Source organism: Argopecten irradians, chromosome 3 (genome assembly GCF_041381155.1).
Source record: "Argopecten irradians isolate NY chromosome 3, Ai_NY, whole genome shotgun sequence".
Lineage (NCBI taxonomy): Eukaryota > Metazoa > Mollusca > Bivalvia > Pectinida > Pectinidae > Argopecten > Argopecten irradians.
In genome coordinates this window covers 69,468,636-69,490,455 of record NC_091136.1, presented here as the reverse complement: position 1 = coordinate 69,490,455, position 21,820 = coordinate 69,468,636, and the positions used below count along the sequence as shown (strand labels likewise).

General features: G+C 29.0%; 1 protein-coding gene across 1 annotated transcript in view; it reads right to left on the bottom strand.

The window, feature by feature from the left end:
- The window catches only part of LOC138320126 (uncharacterized), a 46,518-nt gene that overhangs the window by 12,811 nt on the left and 11,887 nt on the right, over nt 1–21,820 (bottom strand). The gene's annotated exons all lie outside the window — the stretch shown is intronic.

Genomic DNA, 21,820 nt, shown 5'->3' with positions numbered 1-21,820 from the left:
GATCATGGGATACTTTGATGCCTGTTAATTATAATGACAGATCATTGGATACTTAAATGGCTTTTAATTATAGTGACAGATCATTGGATACTGAGATGGCTGTAAATTATAATGACAGATCATTGGATAATTAGATGGCTGTTAATTATAGTGACAGATCATTGGATACTTAGATGGCTGCTTATTAAAATGACAGATAATTGGATACTTAGATACCGGTTCATTATAATGACAGATCATTGGATACTTAGATGGCTGTTGATTATAATGTAATGACAGATCATTAGATACTTAGATGCCTGTTAATTATAATGACAGTTCATTGGATACTTAGATGGTCAATTATAATGACATATCATTGGATATTTAGATGGCTGTTAATTATAATGACAGATCATTGGATACTTAGATGGCTGCTTATTATAATGACAGATCATTGGATACTTAGATGGTTAATTATAATGACAGATCATTGGATACTTAGATGGCTGTTGATTATAATGACAGATCATTGGATACTTAGATGGTTAATTATAATGACATATCATTGGATACTTAGATGGCTGTTAATTATAATGACAGATCATTGGATACTTAGATGGCTGTTAATTATAGTGACAGATCATTGGATACTTAGATGGTTACTTATTATAATGACAGATCATTGGATACTTTGATGGCTGTTAATTATAATGACAGATCATTGGATACTTAAATGGCTTTTAATTTTAGTGACAGATCATTGGATACTGAGATGGCTGTAAATTATAATGACAGATAATTGGATAATTAGATGGCTGTTAATTATAGTGACAGATCATTGGATACTTAGATGGCTGCTTATTAAAATGACATGACAGATAATTGGATACTTAGATACCGGTTAATTATAATGACAGATCATTGGATACTTAGATGGCTGTTGATTATAATGTAATGACAGATCATTGGATACTGAGATGGCTGTTAATTATAATGAAAGTTCATTGGATACTTAGATGGTCAATTATAATGACATATCATTGGATATTTAGATGGCTGTTAATTATAATGACAGATTATTGGATACTTAGATGGCTGCTTATTATAATGACAGTTCTTTGGATACTTAGATGGTCAATTATAATGACAGATCATTGGATACTTAGATGGCTGTTAATTAGAATGACAAATCATTGGATACTTAGATGGCTGCTTATTATAATGACAGATCATTGGATACTTAGATGGTTAATTATAATGACAGATCATTAGATACTTAGATGGCTGTTGATTATAATGACAGATCATTGGATACTTAGATGGTTAATTATAATGACATATCATTGGATACTTAGATGGCTAATTATAATGACATATCATTGGATACTTAGATGGCTGTTAATTATAATGACAGATCATTGGATACTTAGATGGCTGTTAATTATAGTGACAGATCATTGGATACTTAGATGGTTACTTATTATAATGACAGATCATTGGATACTTAGATGGCTGTTAATTATAATGACAGATCATTGGATACTTAGATAGCTGTTAATTATAATGACAGATCATTGGATACTTGGATGGCTGTTAATTTTAATGACAGTTCATTGGATACTTAGATGGTTAATTGTAATGATAGATCATTGGATACTTAGATGGCTGTTAATTATAATGACAGCTCATTGGATACTTAGATGGCTGCTCATTATAATGATAGATCATTGGATACTCAGATGATCACTTATAATGACAGATCATTGGATACTTAGATGCATGTTAATTATAATGACAGATCATTGGATACTTAGATGGCTGTTAATTAAAGTGACAGATCATTGGATACTTAGATGGTTAATTATAATGACAGATCATGGAATACTTAGATGGCTGTTAATTATAATGACAGATCATTGGATACTTAGATGGCTGTTAATTATAGTGACAGATCATTGGATACTTAGATGGCTACTCATTATAATAACAGATCATTGGATACTTAGATGGTTAATTATAATGACATATCATTGGATACTTAGATGGCTGTTAATTATAATGACAGATCATTGGATACTTAGATGGCTGTTAATTATAGTGACAGATCATTGGATACTTAGATGGTTACTTATTATAATGACAGATCATTGGATACTTAGATGGCTGTTAATTATAATGACAGATCATTGGATACTTAGATAGCTGTTAATTATAATGACAGATCATTGGATACTTGGATGGCTGTTAATTTTAATGACAGTTCATTGGATACTTAGATGGTTAATTGTAATGACAGATCATTGGATACTTAGATGGCTGTTAATTATAATGACAGCTCATTGGATACTTAGATGGCTGCTCATTATAATGATAGATCATTGGATACTCAGATGATCACTTATAATGACAGATCATTGGATACTTAGATGCATGTTAATTATAATGACAGATCATTGGATACTTAGATGGCTACTTATTATAATGACAGATCATTTGATACTTAGATGCCAGTTAATTATAATGACAGATCATTGGATACTTAGATGGCTGTTAATTATAATGACAGATCATTGGATACTTAGATGGCTGTTAATTATAATGACAGATCATTGGATACTTAGATGGCTGTTAATTATAATGACAGATCATTGGATACTTAGATGGCTGTTAATTAAAGTGACAGATCATTGGATACTTAGATGGTTAATTATAATGACAGATCATGGAATACTTAGATGGCTGTTAATTATAATGACAGATCATTGGATACTTAGATGGCTGTTAATTATAGTGACAGATCATTGGATACTTAGATGGCTACTCATTATAATAACAGATCATTGGATACTTAGATGGCTGTTAATTATAATGACAGATCATTGGATACTTAGATGGCTGTTAATTATAGTGACAGATCATTGGATACTTAGATGGCTACTTATTATAATGACAGATCATTGGATACTTAGATGGCTGTTAATTATAGTGATAGATCATTGGATACTTAGATGGCTACTTATTATAATGACAGATCATTGGATACTTAGATGGCTGTTAATTATAATGACAAATCATTGGATACTTAGATGGATGTTAATTATAGTGACAGATCATTGGATACTTAGATGGCGCGTCCTTTTGTGAACGCGATCCTTTGTAACTATATAATTCTTTGTCGAGATGTTTCCTAACGAGGAAGCCGTTTTGATATCGTCCATATACATAGCACCTGACTATCAATGGATGGTTCGATATCATTATGCTGCCTTTAATATAATATAGCTCCTTTAATTACTATTCTTGAGGTCTTATTATAAACTACCTTCACACACATTGAATTGCCTTTAGTTACATTCAAGGTTGATCCGACAAGATATGAATATCTTTACATTGAGGTTTTCTTCTTTCGTCAAATATCCTAACGCGAGGTGTTTGGGAGTTAGAAAATTTAAATCTATAAAACAAAATAGAAACACTGATAGAAAAGTAATCATCTGTATTGTAAGTATAAAACGAAATTTAGAACTTAGAATATTTGGTCTCATACATCTCCTTAACTATTTATTTCTTATCTACTTTTAAATGTATTGTCACAACTCTATAATATACCATGCCATGAAAAATAACACAGAAATAAGAAAAAAACTTTTTTTTGGGTACAATTTTTTTATAGAATAAAACTGTAAATATGATATTGGTGCTTTGATATATATTGTAATTCTATGATACCTTTCATCTTAACGTTAACAGGTTACCGTTTGTATTACTACGTAATAAATTATGTCGCTTAAAATATATAATCAACTATTTATTTGTATTCCACTTTAATTGTGTCTAGGAATATAAAGAACAATAGCTGATGTTCCCTACATTGTAATCAGAACAATTATCTGCAGTATAATGATATATCTATTTTTGATGCTAATGAAATTCATCTGCGTATATTATTATGATATAATCCTGTTATATGTTAAAGTTAGGATTTGTATTTGGGCGCACCTTTGCACCTCGCTCACGACTGGAGGTGTGTTCGTGGTCCAGACTTCAGACTGTCACTAGTTTACTGCCGTTTATACCTGTACATTACACTAATGACATTAAATATAATATGAGGGTCAGTGAAGTGTAATATTAACATACATATCACTAACACTTCCTATAGCATTGAATACTAATTATACACTGGAGCACCTGTCGTACATAGCACGATGACAATGCTTGGTATTCTCATGTCACTTTTATTGGTTAATTACATTGTAGAAAATAAAGTGATCTGCCAGTTTGATCTCCGACTTCTAGTAAGACAGGCAGTGTTACTCAACATGGCATCTATAAATCATGAAATTCTTTTAGCCGTTTTCAGGTTAAACTACAGTTTCACTTAAAATTGTCTGACCCAAAACTATTTCATAATTGATAACTTTAAATTAACCATTATTTTGAATTGGCGCTTTTCTGTTGCTAAGTACTAACCAACTATTTTCTTTCATCCCTACGGGTGTAATACTAACTGGTCTCATGCAATACAATCATATCTCCTGAGGCTGTATTATTTAGCTACTCATGCAATGAAGCCTCGTGACGTCACTGCGTCAATAAAATTACTATTTTCTCGGTAAATGTTTTAACGTTTTTTTTTTAGAAAATAGACTGGCTTTACTTTTAAGATGCTCTACCGCTGACAAATGGTATTTTTCTCTATGGAAAACAGAATAAGACGAATTAGTGTTTTTCTTCAGTTACAAAAGTACCATAACCACAATTGATAATTTTTGCTTCTTATTGGACTTTAAGATAACTATATTAAAAATAATTGATTGACCCTGTATCTCAAATTTTGGCTTTTGATAAAAATAACGACCTGGCATTTTGGCATTCATTTTTCCCAAAGCAAGATAGAGAGATAGTCGACTGAGGCCAGTCATCGGGAAATTTAAAAAAAACGAGTTCTTATGGGTCACCTTTCAACGGGGTCCATTTTCAACGGGTCGGTGTGAAAGTGCGCTTAATGTTCAGTTTTCAACGGTTTTCGAAGTCATTTTTCAAAAATGACCCGAGTTCAGTTTTCAACGGGGGTCCAATTTCAACGTTACCCCCCCCCCCCCCACCTCGAAAAAAAAATCCGTAGCAATATGTCCTATATAGTACTGACTGGACAATGCACCAAAAGCAAAATAAATTATTTCATATCATTTTTTGTGTTATTTAGACATATATAAATACGATTAAACACCAATTATGAGTATTTGTTTACTGCGTAGAGTGCCTAGATATTTGAATGCCGATGCCAAAAAAGTTTATTACAATGCATATATTCTCCCATTAATGGACTATGCTACTGTTGTATGGGGGAATGGCCTGACCCAGGAACAAAACAAAACTGCAGTTACTAAAATTAAAAAACGAGCACTTTAGAGTTATTTTGAACAAATCAACTATGACTATATAAAGAGTTGTTTAAAGATACTGATATTCTTCCTTTCGAATATAAAATTATGTATCATACATGTGTACTAGTTTATAGGTCATTAAATGATCTGGCACCTGAATATTTGAAAACTTGATTTCTTTTTTGCAATGAAATGTATCAATATGAGTTAAGATCAACGACACAAAAGAAATTAATCCTACCTAAAGCACACTCTGAATTGTTCAAAAAATCCCTCCATTACAATTGAGTTAAGCTCTGGAATAATTTACCATCGAGTTTAAAAACTGTGTCATCACTATTTGCCTAAATTTCACTAAAGAATATCAAAAAATATTTTTTAACAATTTATTTATCAAACTGAAATTTCTTTGCATGCTCGTGTAATTTATTTACACGTATATTATTAACACCATATAGGCTGCTGTCTCCCTAGTAGTTACAATATCGTGTTTTTGTTTTTGTAAATGGTTGATAAATCATTATTATGTTTCAATGCAATGGAAATACCGGGTATGTCTGATATTAATTAACATAAGTTTATTTATTTGAAAACAAAATCTATGTTTGAATAAATGTGAATTTTAGTGAAAAAAACATAGACTGAATATACAATATAATAATGTTTATTCCTGTCAGTACGAATGTGTTACATGTTTGTTTTTGCGTTGAAAATATCATATAACTTTGCATGTGTGGAGAATTGATCTGCAGTCCCGGATTTCTTCGAACTTATTTCAAAATGGCGGGATATCATAACTATAAAATTGCAATTAACCTTTGAGGAATGAAAGAAAAATACTTTTTCAAATGTGGGTATGAAGGATAGGGATATATTAGCGATATTCTGTTGCTAACAATTAACCAACTAAGATACCTGGAATCGGCGATATAATATTGTGAACTATTTTTTAACTATAATATTAATTAGAATTGGCTTTATTTTATTGCTAACTATTTATCGAATATCATATCACATGCTATTTTATTGTTAACTACTATATAAGAGGGAATCTACATTGTTCAACTGTAAACGTATAAACAACTATAAATCAATTATGATATAATATAAACTATCTGTATATGTATTTAACTATGATATAATATACTCATTCTGTATATGTATTTAACTATGATATAATATATAATTTACCCCATCTATATATGTATTTAACTCTGATGTAATATACTCCATCTGTATATGTATTTAACTATGATATAATATACCCCATCTATATATGTATTTAACTCTGATGTAATATACCCCATCTGTATATGTATTTAATTATGATATAATATACCCCATCTGTATATGTATTTAACTATGATATAATATACTCATTCTGTATATGTATTTAACTATGATATAATATATAATTTACCCCATCTATATATGTATTTAACTCTGATGTAATATACCCCATCTGTATATGTATTTAATTATGATATAATATACCCAATCTGTATATGTATTTAACTATGATATGATATACCCCATCTGTATATGTATTTAATTATGATATAATATACCCAATCTGTATATGTATTTAACTATGATATGATATACCCAATCTGTATATGTATTTAACTATGATATGATATACCCAATCTGTATATGTATTTAACTATGATATGATATACCCAATCTGTATATGAATTCAACTATGATATAATATAAACTATCTGTATATGTATTTAACTATGATATAATATACCCTATCTGTTTATGTATTTAACTATGATATAATATACCCCATCTGTATAGGTATTTAACTATGATATAATATACTCCATCTGTATATGTATCTAACTATGATATAATATACCCATCTGTTTATGTATCTAACTATGATATAATATACTCCATCTGTATAGGTATTTAACTATGATATGATATACCCTATCTGTATATGTATTTAACTATGATATAATAAACCCTATCTGTATATGTATCTAACTATGATATAATATACCCTATCTGTATATGTATTTAACTATGATATAATATACCCATCTGTATATTTATCTAACTATGATATAATATACCCCATCTGTATATTTATCTAACTATGATAATATACCCCATCTGTATATTTATTTGACTGTGATATAATATACCCCATCTGTATATGTATTTAACTATGATATAATATACCCCATCTGTATATGTATTTAACTATGATATAATATACCCCATCTGTATATGTATTTAACTATGATATAATATACCCTATCTGTATATGTATTTAACTATGATATAATATACCCCATCTGTATATGTATCTAACTATGATATAATATACCCCATCTGTATATGTATTTAATTATGATACAATCAACCCCATCTGTATATTTATCTAACTATGATATAATATACCCTATCTGTATATGTATCTAACTATGATATAATATACCCCATCTGTATATGTATCTAACTATGATATAATATACCCCATCTGTATATGTATCTAAGTATGATATAATATACCCCATCTGTATATGTATTTAACTATGATATAATATACCCCATCTGTATGTATTTAACTATGATAAAATATACCCCATCTGTATGTATTTAACTATGATAAAATATACCCCAACATTATATGTATCTAACTATGATATAATATACCCTATCTGTATGTATCTAACTATGATATAATATACCCCATCTGTATATATATTTAACTATGATATGATATACCCCATCTGTATGTATCTAACTATGATATAATATACCCCATCTGTATATGTATTTAACTATGATATGATATACCCCATCTGTATGTATTTTACTATGATATAATATACCCCATCTGTATATGTATTTAAGTATGATATCATATACTCCATCTGTATATGTATTTAACTATGATATAATATACCCCATCTGTATGTATCTAACTATGATATAATATACCCCATCTGTATATGTATTTAGCTATGATATGATATACTCCATCTGTATGTATTTTACTATGATATAATATACCCCATCTGTATATGTATTTAAGTATGATATCATATACTCCATCTGTATATATATTTAACTGTGATATAATATACCCCGTCTGTATATGTATTTAAGTATGATATAATATACCCCTCGGTATATGTATTTAACTATGATATAATATACCCCATCTGTATATTTATCTAACTATGATATAATATACCCTATCTGTATATGTATTTAAGTATGATATCATATACGCCATCTGTATATGTATTTAACTATGATATAATATACCCATCTGTATATGTATCTAACTATGATATATTATTATTTTTCTGGATTTTTTGTCACTTCTCATTGGACAAAAACACGCCACGTGATCACCGATTAAAAATTATATTGCACGATTTTTCCGGAAGTAGTATATAGAAAAAGTATATTGCACGGTTATTTTTAGATAACGTTATCGTCTACGTTACCAAAACGCTTAGTGCTCCTGGCGCTTTGAAATAAACGCTTTGATGACCTGAGTTTGAAGCGTTACCACAAAATGTGACAGACGACGTTGATTGTTTCGGTTTCTAACAAAGATGATGATGACTTCCAGTTGATGACTACAGTTTAAGCTTTTAAAGTTTCAATATAAACACGGTAGGAGAGTAGGAAATAATCGAATAGCATTCATTAAGCGTCTGGAGCCATTGAATAGTGAATACGTTTGATATTCATTTTTCAAATTCCACCTTGGCTACTTACAACATTAGGCCTAGGCTAATCTTACTGTATGTATACTATTTTCATTTTACGGAATGGAGTACTAAGCATAAGATAATGTATCTTAATGTCAATCTGAATCTGTAAATATATGTTTGACGTCGAAGTGTATTATTTCAACGGAGAACAAACTATACATTTAATTGACTGTATCCTTAAGACATGGAGCCACATATGTATAATGGAGTACATGTATATGTATGCAATTTACAAACACGCATGCACCGGGTTCATGTAATAAAAGCTTGAAGTGCATCAATTGATACTGTATTCATGTTATTTTTGAATTATACTTGTTACAAAATCATAGGATTGTAACTGTCATCACGAAGCAGAATTTACAATGCGATGCTCATTTAGTTTCACACTCATTTCAAAATGTAAAAAAATCCAGAAAAATAATAAAGCAATTATAGCATTTTGATTTCGGTCAATACATGGTTATATCGACCACAGAAAAAAATATCGACCTCGGACTACGTCCTCGGTCCATATTTTTTCTTTGGTCGATATAACCATGTATCGACCTCATCAAAATGCTATATTTGTATAATATACCCCATCTGTATATGTATTTAACTATGATATAATATACCCCATCTGTATATGTATTTAACTATGATATAATGTACCCCATCTGTATATGTATTTAACTATGATATGATATACCCTATCTGTATATGTATTTAACTATGATATAATATACCCCATCTGTATATGTATTTAACTATGATATAATATACCCCATCTGTATATGTATTTAATTATGAAATGATATACCACATCTGTATATTTATCTAACTATGACATAATATACCCCATCTGTATATGTATTTAACTATGATATAATATACCCCATCTGTATATGTATTTAACTATGATATAATATACCCCATCTGTATATGTATTTAACTATGATATAATATACCCATCTGTATATGTATTTAACTATGATATAATATACCCCATCTGTATATGTATTTAACTATGATATAATATACCCCATCTGTATATGTATTTAACTATGATTAATAATATACCCATCTGTATATGTATTAACTATGATATAATATACCATCTGTATATGTATTTAACTATGATATAATATACCCATCTGTATATGTATTTAACTATGATATAATATACCCCATCTGTATATGTATTTAACTATGATATAATATACCCCATCTGTATATGTATTTAACTATGATATGATATACCCCATCTGTATATGTATCTAACTATGATATAATATACCCCATCTGTATATGTATTTAACTATGATATAATATACCCCATCTGTATATGTATCTAACTATGATATAATATACCCCATCTGTATATGTATTTAACTATGATATAATATACCCCATCTGTATATGTATTTAACTATGATATAATATACCCCATCTGTATGTATTTAACTATGATATAATATACCCCATCTGTATATGTATTTAACTATGATATAATATACCCCATCTGTATATGTATTTAACTATGATATAATATACCCCATCTGTATATGTATTTAACTATGATATAATATACCCCATCTGTATATGTATCTAACTATGATATAATATACCCCATCTGTATATGTATTTAACTATGATATAATATACCCCATCTGTATATGTATTTAACTATGATATAATATACCCCATCTGTATATGTATTTAACTATGATATAATATACCCCATCTGTATATCTAACTATGATATAATATACCCCATCTGTATATGTATTTAACTATGATATAATATACCCCATCTGTATATGTATTTAACTATGATATAATATACCCCATCTGTATATGTATTTAACTATGATATAATATACCCCATCTGTATATGTATCTAACTATGATATAATATACCCTATCTGTATATGTATTTAACTATGATATAATATACCCCATCTGTATATGTATTTAACTATGATATAATATACCCCATCTGTATATGTATCTAACTGTGATATAATATACCCCATCTGTATATGTATCTAACTATGATATAATATACCCCATCTGTATATGTATTTAACTGTGATATAATATACCCCATCTGTATATGTATTTAACTATGATATAATATACCCCATCTGTATATGTATTTAACTATGATATAATATACCCCATCTGTATATGTATTTAACTATGATATAATATACCCCATCTGTATATGTATTTAACTATGATATAATATACCCCATCTGTATATGTATTTAACTATGATATAATATACCCCATCTGTATATGTATTTAACTATGATATAATATACCCATCTGTATATGTATTTCTATGATATAATATACCCCATCTGTATATGTATTTAACTATGATATAATATACCCCATCTGTATATGTATTTAACTATGATATATAATATACCCCATCTGTATATGTATTTAACTGTGATATAATATACCCCATCTGTATATGTATTTAACTATGATATAATATACCCCATCTGTATTTGTATTTTAACTATGATATAATATACCCCATCTGTATATGTATTTAACTATGATATAATATACCCCATCTGTATATGTATTTAACTATGATATAATATACCCCATCTGTATATGTATTTAACTATGATATAATATACCCCATCTGTATATGTATTTAACTATGATATAATATACCCCATCTGTATATGTATTTAACTATGATATATAATATACCCCATCTGTATATGTATTTAACTATGATATAATATACCCCATCTGTATATGTATTTAACTATGATATAATATACCCCATCTGTATATGTATTTAACTATGATATAATATACCCCATCTGTATATGTATCTAACTGTGATATAATATACCCCATCTGTATATGTATTTAACTATGATATAATATACCCCATCTGTATATGTATTTACTATGATATAATATACCCCATCTGTATATGTATTTAACTATGATATAATATACCCCATCTGTATATGTATTTAACTATGATATAATATACCCCATCTGTATATGTATTTAACTATGATATAATATACCCCATCTGTATATGTATTTAACTATGATATAATATACCCCATCTGTATATGTATTTAACTATGATATAATATACCCCATCTGTATATGTATTTAACTGTGATATAATATACCCCATCTGTATATGTATTTAACTGTGATATAATATACCCCATCTGTATATGTATTTAACTATGATATAATATACCCCATCTGTATATGTATTTAACTGTGATATAATATACCCCATCTGTATATGTATTTAACTATGATATAATATACCCCATCTGTATATGTATTTAACTATGATATAATATACCCCATCTGTATATGTATTTAACTATGATATAATATACCCCATCTGTATATGTATTTAACTATGATATAATATACCCCATCTGTATATGTATTTAACTATGATATAATATACCCAATCTGTATATGTATTTAACTATGATATAATATACCCCATCTGTATATGTATTTAACTATGATATAATATACCCCATCTGTATATGTATTTAACTATGATATAATATACCCCATCTGTATATGTATTTAACTATGATATAATATACCCCATCTGTATATGTATTTAACTATGATATAATATACCCCATCTGTATATGTATTTAACTATGATATAATATACCCCATCTGTATATGTATTTAACTATGATATAATATACCCCATCTGTATATGTATTTAACTATGATATAATATACCCCATCTGTATATGTATTTAACTATGATATAATATACCCCATCTGTATATGTATTTAACTATGATATAATATACCCCATCTGTATATGTATTTAACTATGATATAATATACCCCATCTGTATATGTATTTAACTATGATATAATATACCCCATCTGTATATGTATTTAACTATATAATATACCCCATCTGTATATGTATTTAACTATGATATAATATACCCCATCTGTATATGTATCTTAACTATGTGATATAATATACCCCATCTGTATATGTATTTAACTATGATATAATATACCCCATCTGTATATGTATTTAACTATGATATAATATACCCCATCTGTATATGTATTTAACTATGATATAATATACCCATCTGTATATGTATTTAACTGTGATATAATATACCCCATCTGTATATGTATTTAACTATGATATAATATACCCCATCTGTATATGTATTTAACTATGATATAATATACCCCATCTGTATATGTATTTAACTATGATATAATATACCCCATCTGTATGTGTATTTAACTATGATATAATATACCCCATCTGTATATGTATTTAACTATGATATAATATACCCCATCTGTATATGTATTTAACTATGATATAATATACCCCATCTGTACATGTATTTAACTATGATATAATATACCCCATCTGTATAAGTATTTAACTATGATATAATATATACCATCTGTATATGTATCTTACTATGATATAATATACCCCATCTGTATATGTATCTAACTATGATATAATATACCCCATCTGTATATGTATTTAACTATGATATAATATACCCCATCTGTATATGTATTTAACTATGATATAATATACCCCATCTGTATATGTATCTAACTATGATATAATATACCCCATCTGTATATGTATTTAACTATGATATAATATACCCCATCTGTATATGTATTTAACTATGATATAATATACCCCATCTGTATGTATTTAACTATGATATAATATACCCCATCTGTATATGTATTTAACTATGATATAATATACCCCATCTGTATATGTATCTAACTATGATATAATATACCCCATCTGTATATGTATCTAACTATGATATAATATACCCCATCTGTATATGTATTTAACTATGATATAATATACCCCATCTGTATATGTATTTAACTATGATATAATATACCCCATCTGTATATGTATTTAACTATGATATAATATACCCCATCTGTATATGTATTTAACTATGATATAATATACCCCATCTGTATATGTATCTAACTATGATATAATATACCCCATCTGTATATGTATCTAACTATGATATAATATACCCTATCTGTATATGTGTCTAACTATGATATAATATACCCTATCTGTATATGTGTCTAACTATGATATAATATACCCTATCTGTATATGTGTCTAACTATGATATAAGATACCCCATCTGTATGTATTTAACTATGATATAATATACCCAAAACTATTTCATAATTGATAACTTTAAATTAACCATTGTTTTGAATTGGCGCTTTTCTGTTGCTAAGTACTAACCAACTATTTTCTTTCATCCCTACGGGTGTAATACTAACTGGTCTCATGCAATACAATCATATCTCCTGAGGCTGTATTATTTAGCTACTCATGCAATGAAGCCTCGTGACGTCACTGCGTCAATAAAATTACTATTTTCTCGGTAAATGTTTTAACGTTTTTTTTTTAGAAAATAGACTGGCTTTACTTTTAAGATGCTCTACCGCTGACAAATGGTATTTTTCTCTATGGAAAACAGAATAAGACGAATTAGTGTTTTTCTTCAGTTACAAAAGTACCATAACCACAATTGATAATTTTTGCTTCTTATTGGACTTTAAGATAACTATATTAAAAATAATTGATTGACCCTGTATCTCAAATTTTGGCTTTTGATAAAAATAACGACCTGGCATTTTGGCATTCATTTTTCCCAAAGCAAGATAGAGAGATAGTCGACTGAGGCCAGTCATCGGGAAATTTAAAAAAAACGAGTTCTTATGGGTCACCTTTCAACGGGGTCCATTTTCAACGGGTCGGTGTGAAAGTGCGCTTAATGTTCAGTTTTCAACGGTTTTCGAAGTCATTTTTCAAAAATGACCCGAGTTCAGTTTTCAACGGGGGTCCAATTTCAACGTTACCCCCCCCACCTCGAAAAAAAAATCCGTAGCAATATGTCCTATATAGTACTGACTGGACAATGCACCAAAAGCAAAATAAATTATTTCATATCATTTTTTGTGTTATTTAGACATATATAAAATACGATTAAACACCAATTATGAGTATTTGTTTACTGCGTAGAGTGCCTAGATATTTGAATGCCGATGCCAAAAAAGTTTATTACAATGCATATATTCTCCCATTAATGGACTATGCTACTGTTGTATGGGGGAATGGCCTGACCCAGGAACAAAACAAAACTGCAGTTACTAAAATTAAAAAACGAGCACTTTAGAGTTATTTTGAACAAATCAACTATGACTATATAAAGAGTTGTTTAAAGATACTGATATTCTTCCTTTCGAATATAAAAATTATGTATCATACATGTGTACTAGTTTATAGGTCATTAAATGATCTGGCACCTGAATATTTGAAAACTTGATTTCTTTTTTGCAATGAAATGTATCAATATGAGTTAAGATCAACGACACAAAAGAAATTAATCCTACCTAAAGCACACTCTGAATTGTTCAAAAAATCCCTCCATTACAATTGAGTTAAGCTCTGGAATAATTTACCATCGAGTTTAAAAACTGTGTCATCACTATTTGCCTTCAAAAAGAATATCAAAAAATATTTTTTAACAATTTATTTATCAAACTGAAATTTCTTTGCATGCTCGTGTAATTTATTTACACGTATATTATTAACACCATATAGGCTGCTGTCTCCCTAGTAGTTACAATATCGTGTTTTTGTTTTTGTAAATGGTTGATAAATCATTATTATGTTTCAATGCAATGGAAATACCGGGTATGTCTGATATTAATTAACATAAGTTTATTTATTTGAAAACAAAATCTATGTTTGAATAAATGTGAATTTTAGTGAAAAAAACATAGACTGAATATACAATATAATAATGTTTATTCCTGTCAGTACGAATGTGTTACATGTTTGTTTTTGCGTTGAAAATATCATATAACTTTGCATGTGTGGAGAATTGATCTGCAGTCCCGGATTTCTTCGAACTTATTTCAAAATGGCGGGATATCATAACTATAAAATTGCAATTAACCTTTGAGGAATGAAAGAAAAATACTTTTTCAAATGTGGGTATGAAGGATAGGGATATATTAGCGATATTCTGTTGCTAACAATTAACCAACTAAGATACCTGGAATCGGCGATATAATATTGTGAACTATTTTTTAACTATAATATTAATTAGAATTGGCTTTATTTTATTGCTAACTATTTATCGAATATCATATCACATGCTATTTTATTGTTAACTACTATATAAGAGGGAATCTACATTGTTCAACTGTAAACGTATAAACAACTATAAATCAATTATGATATAATATAAACTATCTGTATATGTATTTAACTATGATATAATATACTCATTCTGTATATGTATTTAACTATGATATAATATATAATTTACCCCATCTATATATGTATTTAACTCTGATGTAATATACTCCATCTGTATATGTATTTAACTATGATATAATATACCCCATCTATATATGTATTTAACTCTGATGTAATATACCCCATCTGTATATGTATTTAATTATGATATAATATACCCCATCTGTATATGTATTTAACTATGATATAATATACTCATTCTGTATATGTATTTAACTATGATATAATATATATTTTACCCCCATCTTATATGTATTTAACTCTGATGTAATATACCCCATCTGTATATGTATTTAACTATGATATAATATACCCCATCTGTATATGTATTTAACTATGATATAATATACCCCATCTGTATATGTATTTAACTATGATATAATATACCCCATCTGTATATGTATTTAACTATGATATAATATACCCCATCTGTATATGTATTTAACTATGATATAATATACCCAATCTGTATATGTATTTAACTATGATATAATATACCCCATCTGTATATGTATTTAACTATGATATAATATACCCATCTGTATATGTATTTAACTATGATATAATATACCCCATCTGTATATGTATTTAACTATGATATAATATACCCCATCTGTATATGTATTTAACTATGATATAATATACCCCATCTGTATGTATTTAACTATGATATAATATACCCATCTGTATATGTATTTAACTATGATATAATATACCCATCTGTATATGTATTTAACTATGATATAATATACCCTATCTGTATATGTATTAACTATGATATAATATACCCCATCTGTATATGTATCTAACTATGATATAATATACCCCATCTGTATATGTATTAACTATGATATAATATACCCCATCTGTATATGTATTTAACTATGATATAATATACCCCATCTGTATATTATTTAACTATGATATAATATACCCCATCTGTATATGTATTTAACTATGATATAATATACCCTATCTGTATATGTATTTAACTATGATATAATATACCCCATCTGTATATGTATCTAACTATGATATAATATACCCCATCTGTATATGTATTTAACTATGATATAATATACCCCATCTGTATATGTATTTAACTATGATATAATATACCCCATCTGTATATGTATTTAACTATGATATAATATACCCCATCTGTATATGTATTTAAACTATGATATAATATACCCCATCTGTATATGTATTTAACTATGATATAATATACCCCATCTGTATATGTATTTAACTATGATATAATATACCCCATCTGTATATGTATTTAACTATGATATAATATACCCCATCTGTATATGTATTTAACTATGATATAATATACCCCATCTGTATATGTATTTAACTATGATATAATATACCCCTATCTGTATATATTTCTATGATATATATACCATCTGTATATGTATACTATGATATAATATACCCCATCTGTATATGTATTTAACTATGATATAATATACCCCATCTGTATATGTATTTAACTATGATATAATATACCCCATCTGTATATGTATTTAACTATGATATAATATACCCCATCTGTATATGTATTTAACTATGATATAATATACCCCATCTGTATATTTATTTAACTATGATATAATATACCCCATCTGTATATTGTATTTAACTATGATATGATATACCCCATCTGTATGTGTATTTAACTATGATATAATATACCCCATCTGTATATTTATTTAACTATGATATAATATACCCCATCTGTATATGTATTTAACTATGATATGATATACCCTATCTGTATATGTATTTAACTATTATTAATGATATACCCTATCTGTATATGTATTTAACTATGATATAATATACCCCATCTGTTTATGTATTTTACTATGATAAAATATATACCCAACATTATATGTATCTAACTATGATATAATATACCCCATCTGTATATGTATATAACTATGATATAATATACCCTGTCTGTATATGTATCTAAGTGTAATATAATAAACCCCATCTGTATATGTATCTAACTATGATTTAAAATAATTACTTAATTTTAAATAGAAATGGCAATTTAGGTAGACCGTCTCTTCCAGTTTCCTCTCAGGGATTCCGTTCATTTTTTAATATGTTGATTTTAAGTATACCCTGATCACAAAAACCGCATGAAAATGATATGTCACCGGATTAATTTTTCATCCACGGTTGCTCAAAGATATGTATTAACGACTTAATATTCCGGAATTTAAGGATTTTTGAATAAATTATATTTCCTCCTTGTAACACCACTTAGCATAAAGAATATGCTCGTAACATCTTCATAACTTCAGTAGATGATATATAATTCATCACTATATCAAATAGGTTGGGTTTTCCACAATAAAACAAAATATCGTTATTTTAAAAGTAATTCCGGACCCAATTTTAGTGAAAAATTGGATCAAAATAGTCATGTTTTCTTTTTTTTCTGAATAAACGATCTAAAGAAAAATCGATTTTTTTAGAATTTCTGTGAAGATTGACCTATTTGCAATAAGAAAAGCCAATAAAAACTATACCTCACCGAATTATTTTCGAAAATATCACCGATTTGCTTTCTAATACCCCTTAAATTTTCGCCTGAAAACGTTAAAAATATACGAATCCGTAGCACTTTACAACGTTTTATGTCATTCATTTACCTTTGTTAGTTATCTATATTTATCATATTATTGAAGCATACAAAATAACATAATAAGGGTACGAAGGACACGAAGTGCGAAGCACTTCTAAGGTAACACGAAAATACAAGAAAAAAACATAATCTTCAAAATTCAATCCTATACACTGACAGCTTAGTTTGCGGACGCCATTTTTCTATGCATAAGAGGAGGTTGTGCGTTGCTCCGGTACTGCTCTCCCCAGTAAATATATATTTAACTAATGCAAATGCATAACAGGAGTGATTAAACATTTTTTTTATTATTATTTTCTAAATAATAATAATAACACTTTGAAAATTAAAAGCTATAGAATGCAGTCAAAATATCCACCAAGGCGAAGATGAGCACGAGGAATCATGACGTCACATAACGTCAAGAAATGGCGCGAAATCATACGATTCGTATACGCGGCACTCCAGGCCTTGAAGGGAAAAACGAGTCTTTGAGTTCATTTCTTTGAGTTTATGCTAGACAATTATTACATCATATACTTCTAAAGTTTAAAGTGCGTCCTTTTATTTCTGAATTATCTCTTCAACATGAAATAGAAAATAAAATAAACAAGTAGATAATATAGAGCTTCGCTCTTCCCATGCCGTGCATGATTCGTATTACATGTATAACATCTGGCTGCGCCCTTTAAAGTGAATAGTCGGGCAAAGAAAACCAGTCTAAATGCGTTCATTGGCCTTCCAAAAGTTCTGACTTATTAATACGACGGTCAAGTTATGCTTAGTTTCCCAGTTCTGACCATTAAAGTAAAGAAAAGTTGAAAGCATTGAAAACGAGGCTGCGTGGAAATGTAACCACGGACATAGTGAGCCGGGAGGGCGTTTTAGAATTCCCATACTTTAAATTAATTTCTTCGTACGCAGACAGATTTTGGCGAGAGATTTTATTTTTCTATTTCATAAGAAATTATACTGGATACATTCACACCATTTTTACCGACTTTAGCCATCCTTGCCCGACTTCAGTCATATTAATTTAAACATATTTTATTGCAAAATGTGCAATGGGATTGGGCACAAGTTATAAACTTATATAAAGCCCGTTCCCAAAAATAATAAAACATTCAAATTACATAGACAAGATGGCATTTACAAGAGAAGATATACGTAATATATAAAGTTGTATTTGAGACAGAGAGAGAGAGGGAGAGAGTGAGGGAAGAACGAGAAAGAGAGAGGTGGGGGAGGGAGAGAGCTATTTTATAACCAGTATGCTCCTCAAGGTGTTAGTTTCAACTAATAATATACTATTATTTTAAAATCTAAAATCTACCCCTCCGATAAAGACGACAGAAGTTCTAAACCACTTTTCTTAACTTTCGACTTCTCAATGTTCATATCATCCTGTCTTCGGTTTGTCTTTATTCAGTCATATTAATTACATATCTTCATGATTTTATTTATCTATTATATAAAATATAACAAACCAGTTTGAAAGCTACATGTAGGCCTGACCTCAAACTTTCAAAAAGAGTCTAATTCAGCAGGAAATTCTGAGACAAATATTTTGCTCTGTGTGATACTGTATTAAAATGGATCATTTTCCGTAATAGCATTTTCAAATCATAAGTAAAGATTTTAACAAAAAATATAATGAAAATATGTTCCAGCAATTTTAATTCCGTATATTGTTTGACCGTTTCCGGACGAAAAATTAGTATACCGGTATGTTACGATTCATATCTATCGAAGCTCATTTAAAACATCGCTAACTTCCTTCAGCATTAATTACTGTGGGAATTAATCCTGCAAAAACATAGGTACATAGCATGACGGTCATTCTGATATTCAGTTCCTAGGCCTAACTGATGCGAAGTTTTTCGTTTTGTGTCCCCGTCAATCCGTGTACTGGCTGGCGACCCATTATCATGATGTACCTGTAACGAAGCTGCGTTGCTATATTTTCAGTAAATTATAATAACTGAGACTTTGGCGGGATTTTGCTGTGCACGAGATCTCGGGACTGCGCCGAGACTTTCAGTTTTCTACAGGGCCTTGAGAGGTGAGGGTTGTGTTTTTGAATCCTATGTAATTTTTATATATTTGTCGCCCATCCTTTCCCTAATTTGTTAAATGCATTAACATTACTGTGTGTGTATTTTTCGCTGTCAGTCGATATTTTTGCTATATTTTTGAGTTTGAAATACTTGTGAAATTGTGCAATGTCGGACTTGGCATGTCTCGCTTTTAGACGGGTTTCGATAGTAATTAAAAGTCTTCACTCTTGTGTTGAGAGCCGTTGGTAGGCTGGGAAAGAGTGGGAGACTCCTGTGTTGAGTTTCGGGGTTAACTGTTAAGGAGATATTTTGAGAATCTTCGCTGGAGAACTGTGTTTGTGAAATTGGAGGTTAAACTATCGATAATCGGCCCGGTGTGTAGCGCCACGTGCTCGGTCTTTCATTGATAGGTATGAGTTAATTCTGATAGCGAAAACGTGAGAATATTAGCAGCAAAACTGTCCATTTCACAGTACTTCCCACTGAGCCACGCGGGTATTTTCTTGTTGTCGCCTTTACACATGTTAAATATTAATAAACTGTAAAATGAATTTGATGTCGTCCATTGTCCATACTCACTAGTACCTTTGAATATTGTAGCGAGA